General features: G+C 56.2%; 1 long non-coding RNA gene across 1 annotated transcript; it reads right to left on the reverse strand.

The window, feature by feature from the left end:
* Window positions 1–3,275: 3,275 nt before the first annotated feature.
* Window positions 3,276–10,098, reverse strand: LOC124521825 (uncharacterized). Its single transcript, XR_006964607.1, has 3 exons — window positions 9,976–10,098; window positions 5,239–5,443; window positions 3,276–3,363 (listed from the first exon to the last, which is right to left on the reverse strand). It is a non-coding gene; the product is annotated as an uncharacterized LOC124521825 (long non-coding RNA).
* Between the last annotated feature and the right edge of the window lie 2,976 nt (window positions 10,099–13,074).

The following is a 13,074-nucleotide window of genomic DNA, read 5'->3' on the forward strand; positions in this document are numbered from 1 at the left end:
CGGGAACACCGGTGACACTGAGCGCTGGAGTTGAGTTGGTCAATACTGGTCTCCTCGTGTTGACAGATGGACCGCAGCAACGCGGGGCGCTAACCTCGGGGAGACCGGGGAGCGCTGTCCGGGAACTCTCTGTCCTGCTTTTGCAACCTTTCTGTAAATGTGACGCTGCGCCCAAATTGAAAGTTGACTTAAAACGACAGTTTGCACCAATTTGTAGTTCCGCCGAAAGGGCACAGAAGTGCTGGTCTTACCGCAGCCTTGCCAGCGGCAAGTATTTTTAAGAAATTCAGTCCTTCAACAAATATTTAGTAAGTGCCTGAGACGGCGAGGCCACGTGGCACGCTACACTGCCACGCGCTCCGTGGCCTCGCGATCTCAGGCACTTGGGACGCACGGTAAACAAAGCCAACCTGAATCAGTGTCCTCACGGAGCGGACGGTGGCGGGGGGGGGGGGGAAGATACTCCGGTATGTCCAAAGCAGTAAGTACTCAGGAAAACGGAAAGAGCAGAACAAGGGACATCCCGGGTGACGCACGGGGGTGGGGTGGGGGGGCGGCTGCAATTTTAAATAGCGTGATCAGGAGGGGCTTCCCAGCGGAAAAGACATCTCAGCACTGACAAGGAGGGAGAGGTAAGCCGTGGGGACGCCTGGAGGAAAGGTGGTGACACAGACCACGTGTGGCCTTCCAAGTGCCAAACAGGTTGGGGCAGAGCCCCCCCCCCCCCCACTTACTCTGCTTCGTCTCCCAGCCTGGTGCAGTTAGGCGGGGCCGTGCCACCGGCCCGGCCACGGAAACGGGAGTGGAAACGCAGCAAGTTACCTCCGGGCTCAGGCAACAGAAGTCCCGCTTGTGATTCTCTAGCCTTCCTTTCCCTGGTGTGGTATCTGTGCTCCAGGGGGAGCAGCGACGACAGCCCTGGAGCCTCCATCAGCCTGGGACCCGCCGTGTGACCCGTGTCCTGAGCCCAGTCACCGGCCGGTAGCACCCTACAGAGACAGCCACTGTCTGGCACTGAGACTTTTTTTTCTTTTCGTTTGTTTATTAATTAATCAATCAATTAATTAATAGTAATCTCTGTGCCCAGTAATCTCTGGCTCAAACCCACGACCCTGAGATTAAGAGTCGCACACTCCTGGGGCGCTCAGCAGGTGAAGCATCCGACTTCGGCTCCGGTCATGATCTCACGGTCCGTGAGTTCGAGCCCCGCGTCGGGCTGTGTGTGGACAGCTCGGAGCCTGGAGCCCGCTTCGGATTCTGTGTCTCCCTCTCTCTCTGCTTCTCCCCTGCTCACATGCTGTCTCTCTCTCTCAAAAATATAACAAAAACATTAAAAAAAAAAAAAAAAAAGAGTCGCACAGTCCCCTGCCTGGGTCAGCCGGGTGCCCCCGGGCACTGAGGCTCTTGCTCTGGGATTGGGGCGCCTCTCACTGGAGCACAGCTTAGCTCATGGCCTGACACAGAAGGCCCAGCTTTTACTGCATCAACTGAGTCCACTGTTCGTTTGAAAAACACAAGCATCGCTGTTTACCTTTAATTTCCTTGATAATTACTGAACGTAGGAGACTGTATTTTCTGTCTTAAAAAAAAAAATTTTTTTTAATGTTTATTTATTTCTGAGACAGAGAGAGACATGAGTCGGGGAGGGGCAGAGAGAGAGGGAGACACAGAATCGGAAGCAGGCTCCAGGCTCCGAGCTGTCGGCACAGAGCCCGACGCGGGGCTCGAACCCACAGACCGTGAGATCATGACCTGAGCCGAAGTCGGACGCTCAACCGACTGAGCCACCCGGGCGCCCCGACGGACTGTATCTTCTAAGGTGGACAGGACAGAATCCCCGTGCCCGTGCGCTTGCTGTGACAGCAGCACGGCTGCCACTGAGAGGCGACATCGGTGCTCCCTCCCCTCGAATCTATATTCACCCTGAGAGCGAGGTTGTTGACTTCTACGGCAACGTCGTGAGAAATGTGGTGACTTCTGTCTGGTCCTGGGGGACATCCTCTTTTGGAAGCCTCCGGTCACGCGGTGAAGAAGCCGAGGTCTCGTGCAGAAACGTCAGTGTCCAGGGACGTTGGCGGTGGACGCCCCAGCTGACAACTGAGCGTGAGCGGAAGCCTCTGGGGGCCCTCCATCCACCGGAGCGGCCCTGGGAGAGAGCCGCCCGGCTGAGCTCGGTCAGGCCCAGAACCATAATCATACCCATCACGCTGTTATTGTTGTTCTGAGCCACTACGTTTTAAGGCGGTTCGTTACATAGCAATACACAATCGCGAGGGTGGAGAGGAACATCTTCACTATTTTTATTTCATCTATACAGACACACGTTTAAAGATTTTTTTTAAAGTAGTCTGTGCCCCCGGCGTGGGGCTCGAACTCACAACCGGAGATCGAGAGTCGCTCGCTCCACCGCCAGCCAGGCACCCCGATTTTTATCTAATACGTTGAAGCCTTTTTACATCCTGACGCCATCTCCTCGACAGGACCCACTTTTCTCTTTCCACGTAAACGTGGGGAGCAGGACCCGGCCATGGAGGGACCTAGAGAGATGTCCCTCAAAGCTAACTGAGACCCGCTAACAAGATGTCCCGGGTACGGCCGCAGCAGGCAATAAATGTTTGTTAAAGGAGTGAATCACGCTGTTCTCGGGGGCAGGGGTAGAAATGGCGGATGTTAGTCAAAGGGCACAACCTTCCGGTCAGGAGAGGAGCCAGTGCTGAGCGTGTAACTCACAGCGTGGTGACTACAGTTAGCGACACGTGATAGTTGCTGAGAGCAGGTCCTAAATGTCCTCCCCACGCACACCCGTGCGCACACGATGATGGTGTGAGGTTGTGGAATGTTAACTAACCCTACTATGGTGATCCTTTCTCAATAGGAATTCGCATCGAATTGTTACATTGCACACCTGAAGTTGATATAATGTTATATGTCAATGATATCTCAATAACGCTGAAAAATAATAATAACTCTGTCCGCATTTCTGCATCTTACTTAAAATGTAACCAACCTGGGGCGCCGGGGTGGCTCAGTCGGTTAAGTGTCCCACTTCAGCTCAGGTCAGGATCTCGCAGTCAGTGAGTTCAAGTCCCGCGTCGGGCTCTGCGCTGACGGCTCGGAGCCTGGAGCCCGCTTTGGATTCTGTGTCTCCCTCTCTCTCTGCCCCTCCCCTGCTCACGCTCTGTCTCTGTCTCCCCAAAATAAATAAACATTAAAACAATTAAAATAAAATATAATAAATAATAAACAAAACAAAATAAAATAAAATATAACCAACCTGAGGCTACTGGCCGGCTCGGTCAGAAGAACCTCCAGCCCTTGATCTCGGGGTCGTGAGTTTGAGCCCCACGTCGGGTGCAGAGATTACTAAAAAAAAATAAACTTAAAAAAATGAATAAAACATAACCAACCTAATGAAATGCGTTCATGAAATTCAGATGCCTGGTGCCACAGTCTCCAGAAACACCAATCTATCAAACCTGTTATGATGAAGGGCTTACAGCCAACTTTTACCTGGTGTCTCTCCCTTTTTTCTTCCCTTTCCACTCAACAAAATAACGTACATATCATCTCCAAGTAAAAGACTCAAGTAATGCATACGAAGGTAGACAGAAGACACCTGCACCCCACCCCCTCCACAGGTAAGCCTTGCTGATATTTTCGTACAGACCCTCTGGGGCCTTTTTTCTATATATTTGCATCCACGTGTGCAAACATACTGTGGCAGAGTGCGGTTTCCAGAAACGGGCAGGCCACTTCCTATCCCACCGTTCTTCCAAAACCTCGCCCTGTCCACCGGTGGAGGCTCCGTCCCCACCCGGGCGGGGCCCGTGACCGCCTCACTACCGTGGCCCAGAAGCGACACTAGGTCACTCCCCAGGCCAGGTCCTAAGAAGCAGGACCGACCCCCCGTGGCTCTCTGTGCTCAGACACGTCAATTCTGGAGCCCTGAGCCCCTCCCTGGAAGGATTCTGAAGGCCCCGTGCTGGAAAGACCACAAGGACGGGCTAGACAGAGAAATCAGCAGAGCTTTTCTGGAGCCCGCCCGTCTGAGTGTTCCCAGCCCGAGTCCAGACACGTGAGGCCAAGAGGACGCCTTCACCCCCGACCCGGTCAGAACACGAGCCGCTGAGTAAAAACCACCCAGCGGAACCCAATCAATCCCGGAAACCGTAAGTCACTGTAACGACAGTTGCCATTCGGCGGGTCCGGCTCGGCTCCTCGCCCCGTGCGGCCGTGCGGCCTTCCTTCTGCGGCAGAGACATTCCACAAGGCAGCACGGCGGGCGGGGAAGGGGGTTGCTTTGGTCCGGGGAGGGGGCTTCAAAGGAAGGCCTACTTGGGAGCCCGCTGTGCGACACGAACGAAGGAAGCCGCTGGGCCCTGCGTGGAGCTCCGGGAGGGCCCTTGACGAGCTCCTAGCCTTCGAGGCCACCCTTAAAGACCCCTGCCCTGTGCACAGAGTCCAAGCACCGGGCACAGCAGTGATGCTCCGTCTTCCCTCTTTCCCTGCAAGTCCACTACCCTATAACGTACACCTGCTTCGGGCGCACGACCAGGCGAGGCCGCCCGTGGGTTCGGGGCACAGCGGCTGATCCCCAAGTTGCACACAGGAAGTCACGGATGACTGGGCTGGGGAATCTATTGTCATCCTTTCTAGAACTTCCATTCTCTTGTCTCCACTTTATTTATTTATTTTTTTAAATGATTTGCCCAAAGTCATATGGGCTTTCTTTTTTTTTTTTTTTTAAGTTTATTTATTTTTGAGACAGAGAGAGACAGAGCATGAACGGGGGAGGGGCAGAGAGAGAGGGAGACACAGAATCCGAAGCAGGCTCCAGGCTCTGAGCTGTCAGCCCAGAGCCCGACGCGGGGCTCGAACTCACGGACCGCGAGATCGTGACCTGAGATGAAGTCGGATGCCTAACCGACTGAGCCACCCAGGCGCCCCTCTTGTCTCCACTTTAAATGTCTGTCTTGGGGGGCGCCTGGGTGGCCCAATTGGTTAAGCATTCGACTTCAGCTCAGGTCATGATCTTGCGGTGCGTGAGTTCGAGCCCCACGTCAGGCTCTCTGCTGACAGTGTGGAGCCTGCTTGGGATTCTCTCTCTCCCTCTCTCTCTGCCCCTCCCCTGCTCTCTCACTCTCTCTCAAAATAAATAAACTTAAAAAAAATCTGTCTTAAAGGTGACAAACAGGAATGGACATTGTGTCCCCTCTGTCACCTGTGGTCATTACTCACCCCTCCAGCAGAGGACAGCTTTCCGGCCCTTTCTTGATAACTCCTGCTTCATACATCGCTTCCCTGCTGCCCCCGCCACGAGAGGGGGAGACACCTCAGAGACCTTCCACAAACCTCTGCGAGGCTCCCCCAAAGTACTGTTGTCACTCGGCCACCAGGCTTGCGTGGGCCTTTCAATGTGCCCTTGGTCACCCGCGATCTCCTCCTGCAGGGAAAGGAAGGAGAGGAGAATTATTGCAAGGCACCACACATAGCCCTATCTAATCTCTGCAGTTTTCCAGGAGTGTCACCTTCACGCTGAGGAAAGTGAAGCTCAGAGAGGGTCAGTGGCGTGCCTAAGGTCACACAGCTAGAAACGGCCGAGCTGGAACTCAATCTCCGGTCTGCCCGACCCAGCCTTCTGCACTGGCTTTCTCTAAACCTGAGCGATTCCGAGGTCCCTGTGTGACCACGCAGGATTTCTGAGTGCCCGCTGCTTCTTTATTAGTTCATGGGGGTACTGCCTAACCGTGCTCTGAGGTCTCCCCTCCCTCTGGGGTCCTGGGCCCCTCCAGTGTCCCTGTGACCACATAGTCAGGGCAACAGGGAAAATGTTTTCTCCCTTGACCGTTTACGGGGCAACAGACAGGCCTGGCTTGGAATCCCAGAGCCATTTCCTGCTGTGTGACCATGAACATGGCTCCTCAACCTCTCTGAGCTTCTGTTTGGTCATCTGTACACGGAGGATGAGGATTCAGACATCCGTGGGCTTGTGGTGCGATGCTGAGAACATATGCCTCATGCCTTCCGGGGTGCCCCCGTGAGGCGGGCATGAAAACAAAATGAGCCTGTACCCTTTTATTCCCAGGTTTTTCTCTTTCTCGTGGGTCAGCAACCAGGAGGCCCCTGCGTCTTCCCAGCAACACGGCCCTCGGGGGTCAGTCCGGAGCACGTGCAATGGCGGGGGGGGGGGGTCTCGCGACTTGCCAGCGCTTATGGAGAGGAGGGGGCGAAGCACAGGCGGTCCCCTGCAGGGTTTGGGGACCATCCCGGGAGAGACCGCAGGTGCGGGGGGAGAGTCCACCGGGCCCACCTCTCGCCGCTTCCCCAGGACCCCGGCACAGGTGCACAGCAAATGCTCGCCCCATGAAGGTGCGCTTTCTGGATGGGAGCTGAGTCCGTGGGGAGCCACCAGCCACGCGCGGGGGGCGGTCGTGTGTCCACACTGCGGATGGCCTGAGCGGCTTCCTTATCCTGGCAGGGATGCAGGTGTGTGGGCCACAGGGCTCCCTTTGATGGTTACCTCTGTCAATCTCCAGCCCGCCCCCAAATATGCTGAAAATAATAGATTAGAAACGATGAAATACGGTGGACAACACGAGCCTTGAGAGCACTTGGACTTCAGGCGGCCCCTCCTGTGTAGCCTGTCTCACCCAAGCTGCCCCCCTCCAGCCGCAGCATCTCCATAGGGGCGCTACCTTCAACGGACAGGCAAGCCCTCCACCCCTCCCATAACCAGTGAGAGATGCTTACACTGTCTTTCGGCCCCTACCCCCAGCCCGGGCCCCGCCTGCCCTCAGAGAGAGTCCCACGGGGGCCGTGTGCGGTGGCAGCCCCCCGGAGAGGGGCCACACGCTTACACATTCATTAACACACTTACTGGGTGACAAGTGCGTCCCTCCTCTGCCGCTGTCAGGAGGACGATGGCAGAGGGAGCCTTGAGCTTTGTCCACCCACCCAGGCCTTCCGCGGTCTCCCCACCTCCCTGGCGCCTGCGATCCTTGCCAGGGCCCCCTCCCATGCCCTCCAGGTACACAGCCTCTGGTTGCTTAGCAACGGCCAGCCTCTTCCCCTACCTCAGCACCTCCCCCTGCAGCTCCAGTAGAGCCGAGGCAGGGGTGGGGGCAGGTTGGACTTCACAGGAACCGCTGCCAGGGAATGTGTGGGGACAAGCCCCCAGACCGGCCGAGGGTAAAGCCCAGGGCCCTCTTTAACACTTGGGTCCCACACGCTCTCTTGCAAAGTCCTGCCGGGCTCGGCCGCCCCCCTGCTTCTGGCAAGCTGCCGCTTCCCCTCCCACACTGGACCTCCCGCCGCCCCCCCACTTGTGTCCTGGGTCTCCGGGTCTGCCCCTGTGGTCTCCTCCTCTCTTGGGGCTCAAAGCCCTAGTCCTCTTGTCCATCCTGTAAGTCTGCCTCCACCTGCATCTGTCCCAAGGGCGGGCCCGGCCTCTCCTTCGGCCCCTCCGGCTCAGGCTGAGCGAGGCCCAGTCCTAACACCCCCCCCCCACTACGCTCCCCAAGTTGCCATAGCAACTGTGGCCACACCCTTTGTTATCACCTCTCTAGGAAAGGCCTAAGGGGGGAGGGGGGATCCCAGAACAGACCCCCAGGGGTACCCTGCTTTCCGCACCTCCCACCGCCACCTGCAACCTGGGCTTCAGTTTCAATGGAAACTGACATTGAACTTCTGGGCGACCAGAAGAGGATTAGGCCCAGAAAAACAAAGTCCCTGCTGCTTTCCCTCTGTCCCTTCAGCTACAATATCAGAGTCCCCAAGAGAAGCCCCTGAAGAAGCTCAGCACCTGTGACAGGAGCCTGCCCCACCCAGAAAAGCGCCCCCCAGCCCCCCCACTGCCAGAGTGCCCTCCAAGGGCCCAGTGTCCACCGCACCGTCCACCGGACTTGACCTCTTTACCTGCACTTCCTGCCACCCCACCCCCTCAGTCCTGGATGCTTGGGTCTGATGATAGGATCTGTGGGATAAGAACCAGGGCTAGGAAGCGGTGAGCGCACGCTTCCAGAGTGCGGGCTGGAGCCCGGCTCCCCGGCAGGACGGGCTGCCACAGAGCCGGAGATGCAGGGAGGGAGGCCTGGCCTCTGCCTTCTGGCCGAGGAAGCAGGCAAACAGCAGATGGAACTTTCAGGCAGGAGACCGGACCGAGTGACCTCACCCAAACCATGTGGCCCTGTTGGTAATGCAGCCTGGCGAGCCTCCCAGCTCTCCTGGGTCCCCAAGTAGGAGAGCTTTTTATAGTTCACTCCCCAACTTGGGTTTGAATAATTAAACAAGATGGACAGAAATAGCAGCTGGACAGCAAAGTTGGGTTATTTTGGGGTTTTCTGGAACACAGAATGCTCCTGGACAGCACCCTACCCCGGCAGGGGGTGGGGCCGGCACCCAGGCAGCGGGGAGAGTCCTGTGGGGACCCATCCGTGCCCCTCGCGGTTCCTGAGCTGACAGGGTTGCTCTCCCCCAGAGGAGGGTCACCCCACTTCCTCCTGGTCTTCAGGGAAGGAGAGGGCTCTCAGAGCTCCTCCCCTGGCAGGAAGTTCCTTCTGTTGTCTGAACGCCCTTCTACTTCAGAGATGGTGACAGATATCGAAAATCAGATCGATAAGCAGCTACGAGCCAGGCCGAACCAGGATGAGGTGGCTCTTGCTCCTCTGGCCAGCGAGCTGGAATCAGGTGGTAGGAGGCCTTGTGCCCCCCTCACCCCCCACTATAACCCGCGAGGAAGCTGTAGAAGGAATGAAGGTTGGGGTGGGGGATGGGAGGCAGAGCCGGGCACAGGACAGACAGGGCTCCGGAGAAGGAGAGGCCGAAGATGGACCCGTGTCTGGGCTAAGAGACTCTGAAGGGGCAAGAAACTCCCCTTGTCCAGCTCCATTTAGTGTCCTCTGCCCCTGGCAGCCCGGCCTGGGGGTCCGGGGTCAGGATTCTAAGCAGCAGAGCTGGGGTGGGGAGGCCCCCTCAACTCTCCACTGCAGACCCATCATTTCTGGCTTGTTTGCATAATACTTTTGGTTCAACCACAGTGATTAGGGCCTCACCCCAACCTCTGCCACAGAGCTGAAAAGCTGGGGCACAGAGGGGGGCATTTGTAATGTTTTCTCCCTTTGGGTAACAGCTTCAGGGGTGGGTTTGGAGGTCAGATTTCAGGAAATACTGAAATCACTCATTCACTCATGTTTATTCACTCAGCAAACATTTTTAAATCACCAACCCTAAACCCTGCATGGTGTGGGTTCTGGGAATAAATTAGTGTGGCACGGTCCTCGCTCTCCATAAGCACACAGTTTAGTGGGGGAGGGAAGCATCCTAAAACGCACTCCCCACCATCATTGAGCGGCTTACAATGAAACAGATACCATGCGAGAGGGGCTGCCTCCTTCAATCCCGCTAACAAGTATGTGGTCCAAGCAGCATTAGCCCCATTTGACACTTAGCAGATGAACACACTTGTTCCAAAGTCTTTCAGCCAGTAAACAGTATAAAGGGGATTCGACCCCGTGTCTACATCACTCCAAGATCTGAGCGCTTCAGCACTGCCTCGTGGTCGCTAATGCAAGGAAGGAAGACGCAGGTTCATTGAATGCTGTGGGCGGTCCGTCCTTAGCAGCTGGGACGCGCTAGCCCGCCGGTGGGGCATTCAGGGAGAGCCTCCTGAAGGAGGCGACTTTGCACTGGATCCCATTGATTCTACAAATACCGAATACCTGCCTACCAGGAGCTTTGCTCTCCGTGTTGGAAATGCACCGTGCTGGAGATGCGGAGAACGAGTTCCTTGCGTTGCGGACATGCGGGGCAGGGACGAAGGAAGGGCTGACATTATAACTGGGCGAGTCTTAAGTGCCAGCCTCCTCTACCCTCAGAGCTGTTCTCCAGCGCTGCTCTCCCGGGCGCAAACCCCAACCTTCTGGGGAGTCTAGAGGAAACGCCTGGCCCTCCTACTCTGGGAAGGAGCACAACTCCTACCTGTCCTTCCTAACGTCTATCCTGCATGTCCTCTCGCTCCAACAGATTTCCCCACCTCTCATTTCATTCCTCCTTTCCAAGGCCAAACTCACAGCTGCGACCCTGCCGGCCGAAGGCGGCTGGCCCTTTAAGGCCACCTTCTTCCCCCCACGTGCCGTCTGGTTGGGCTGGCGACGCTGACGCACGCGTGACGTCAATGGCAGCTGGCGGAGTCTGGGCACGAGGAGCGAAGTTGGGATGGGGGCGGGGGGCGAGAGCGAGAAGGCGGTTCATTTGCATTTAAAGGGGCCACTCCCGAATTGGTGAGCAGGGCTTTAAAGAAATGTGTATCTGGCAAACTTTCTGTCCTGGGCTACGAGGCAAGAAAAAGGCGTGGTACCGCTGAAGTCGAAGGTGACTTGAGTTTGCCATGTCAATTATGTCCTTCCGCAGAAAGGGAGAAATAGTCCGTCGGTGCCCGGGCTAGAAGCACGTGACCTGGAGGGGGCGGGTTGGGGGGGGAGGGAAGGAGGGAGGAGCTGGGGAGGCGAATGTCAGGCTTCGTTTCAGCTGCCCCCACCCCCACATCCTGCCCACCCTCTTGCAGCTGCCACCACATCCTGCCCAGCCCGGGGCAGGGAACTCTTGTAGAGGGGGCACGGACCGAGGACCCGGCTTTGGCACCCCTTTCCTGCCCCCTTCAGATCCAGGGCGGGGCCTCTGCCCTTTGCCCCGGGCCTGGCCCCAGACAGGGCACCCTGGCACTGAGCTTGGGGCACAGCTTTGCCAGCACAGCCTAGGACAACTCTCTGCTTAACTCCTCCCCCCCCCCCGCCCCCCTTTCTGGCCTAGAGCTGGACTTGTCTGGGCCCCAGATCAGAGCCCCATCCCTGGGCCAGCACAGAGTAATCAATGGACAAATAGAGGAGATATCCATTAAAGTTTTTGTAATCTTAACTGAGATACACAGCTACGTACACAGATATGCACAGATTCATGTAACAGACATTGGCTGAACGCGTTCCACTCCAGGCCCTGCAAAACCAAAGCTTATTTAACTGCTGCCCTCAAGGAGATCAGGACCCGGCGCAGAAGAGTAAATTGGAAACCAAAAATGTCAGTCCAGCCCGATGTGTACTGGCGAGGTAGCCACGTGGCTTACAGAGCACTCTACACAAGCAGATGATACACAGGCCCTGGTGGAGAATGTACGCACAGGAGGGCCCCCAGACCCCTGCTGATGGCCCCTGCCCTCACAAACAAGGTGGAAGGTGTGGGGAGAGATTGAAAAATGGGGAGGAAGAATGATCAGTCCAGTAGAAGGGATGAAATGGAGGGAGGTGGGGGGCGGGGATCCTCCAAATGGCAGTGAGGAAGGAGAAAGGGGTCAAACCAAGCAGCCAGAAGAAGGCTGGAACAGCAGCAGTGGCTTCCTAGGGTTCTGGAACAACAGGCAAGAAGGGAAGCAGCCCTTGGGGGTGAGGAAGACCTTTCCCAATTACGATGGCGGTGTGAATAAAGGGTGTCCCTTTGTTGTAGAAACTACGGGGGCCCTCGAGGGCCACGCTGTTACGGAGGAGTCACACACTTTACAGGCCTTTGGTGGGCACTTGTCTGCCTCCTCCGGGGTTTTATAGCAACTTTGGGCTGTAAGATGACTTTTCTCTACAAAAGATGGGTTGGGAGCCAGAGGGGGAGAAGGAAGAATGAAAACCCAGGCCCCTGAGGCTGCCAGGGTATTCTTCCCCCTAAAGGATCCTGGGATGGGTAGTGCAGGGGCTAGAAGACAAAGATGCGGTGAGTCAGTTTCAGGAAGTCTTTATTATAATCTAACTCCCAGCAACATTTCTCCCTAGATCCTTTCTTAGTCTTTCTCGGAAATGAAGACCTTGTATCTGTTACTTTTCTTTTCCATGACTTTCTCCCAATAAATATATGTAAATTCTATCCCGCTTGTAACGTCAGTCTCTGCGACTCTCTCCTACTCTGTTCTCTAGCGAATTATCATTCAGCGTCGCAGGGTTCGGGACACTCCATCTCCGTCACTGAACTGGTCCCTCGCTCCTTTCTCTCTCCAGCTCCTGGCCCTTTAACACCCTCCCAGGTGACTCACCTTCCTTCCTCATTCCTTTGTTAAGGACCCAACATTCCAAGGCAGGAGGACTAGCCAGCCAATCACAGCCCTGGCAAGCCGGCCTCCGGCTTGAGATTGGCTGGAGCTGCGGTTGGCGGGAGGCTCACCGCGCAGATCTATCAGAGGTTGGGGAGGGGGGTTCTGGGAATCAGCGGTCAGGGAGAATTTGTTCTGGGGGCTGCCTATGTTCTTGGAGAAAATCCTTCAAGTAGAGTTGGGGCCATAGGGGTCTCTGGCTTGGAGAGACTCCAAACTGGAGGCAGGCTGAGAACCCATCTCTCGGTCTCCTGGGGGCTTGGCTGCCCCGTGCCCACTTTGGTTTTTAACTACGATCTTGGGACCCAAAGGTCTGAAGGCTGAGTTCCCAGGCCTGTTCCTAAGAAGTCTTTTCCAGCAGCCCTGGATCTCTCCAGTCTCAACATTCTGCTTTCCCGACGTCGGAAACAGCCGGAAAATAAACACCCTGATGACTAAACGGTTTCTCCAGCGAGAGCCTGGGGAAGCACTAAAAATAGAGGCCACAAGTGAGGGGAGGTTCCCCACTTGAGGGGGGAGGCACTTTCCCATCTCGCTACTGCCACAGCCCCAGCCCTGGCACAAGGCTCTGCTCCTCTCACGGTCCTCTGGGACAGGACAGATGGGCTCCCCTAGCCTCCCCTGAGTGAGGTCTTTGGGGCAAGCTAGCCCTGCCTCGCAGGGAAGACTGACATCTTCTGGTGCTGGGGCCCCATCTCCCAGATCTGATGGAGAACTGAGAAGCTACATTTGGGGACAAAGCAGGACACTGTTTAAATCAGGTTTCCCGAAGGAGGGGCCAGGTGGAAGGGTTGGAAACTGAGGCCAAGGAAATAGGAGCCTGCTGGCTTCCTGTTTTAGGACATACAAGATAAACCTCCAACCTATTGGCAAAGCAGCTGCACTGATCTTGCCTCCTTTGAGGCCCGTGTGGGACAATGGGCCTAAAGTTGTCTTGGGAGTCCAACCCT

This window comes from Lynx rufus, unplaced genomic scaffold, assembly GCF_022079265.1.
Source record: "Lynx rufus isolate CCGP_SWC_20201006 ecotype Redwood Valley unplaced genomic scaffold, mLynRuf1.p SCAF_31, whole genome shotgun sequence".
NCBI lineage: Eukaryota > Metazoa > Chordata > Mammalia > Carnivora > Felidae > Lynx > Lynx rufus.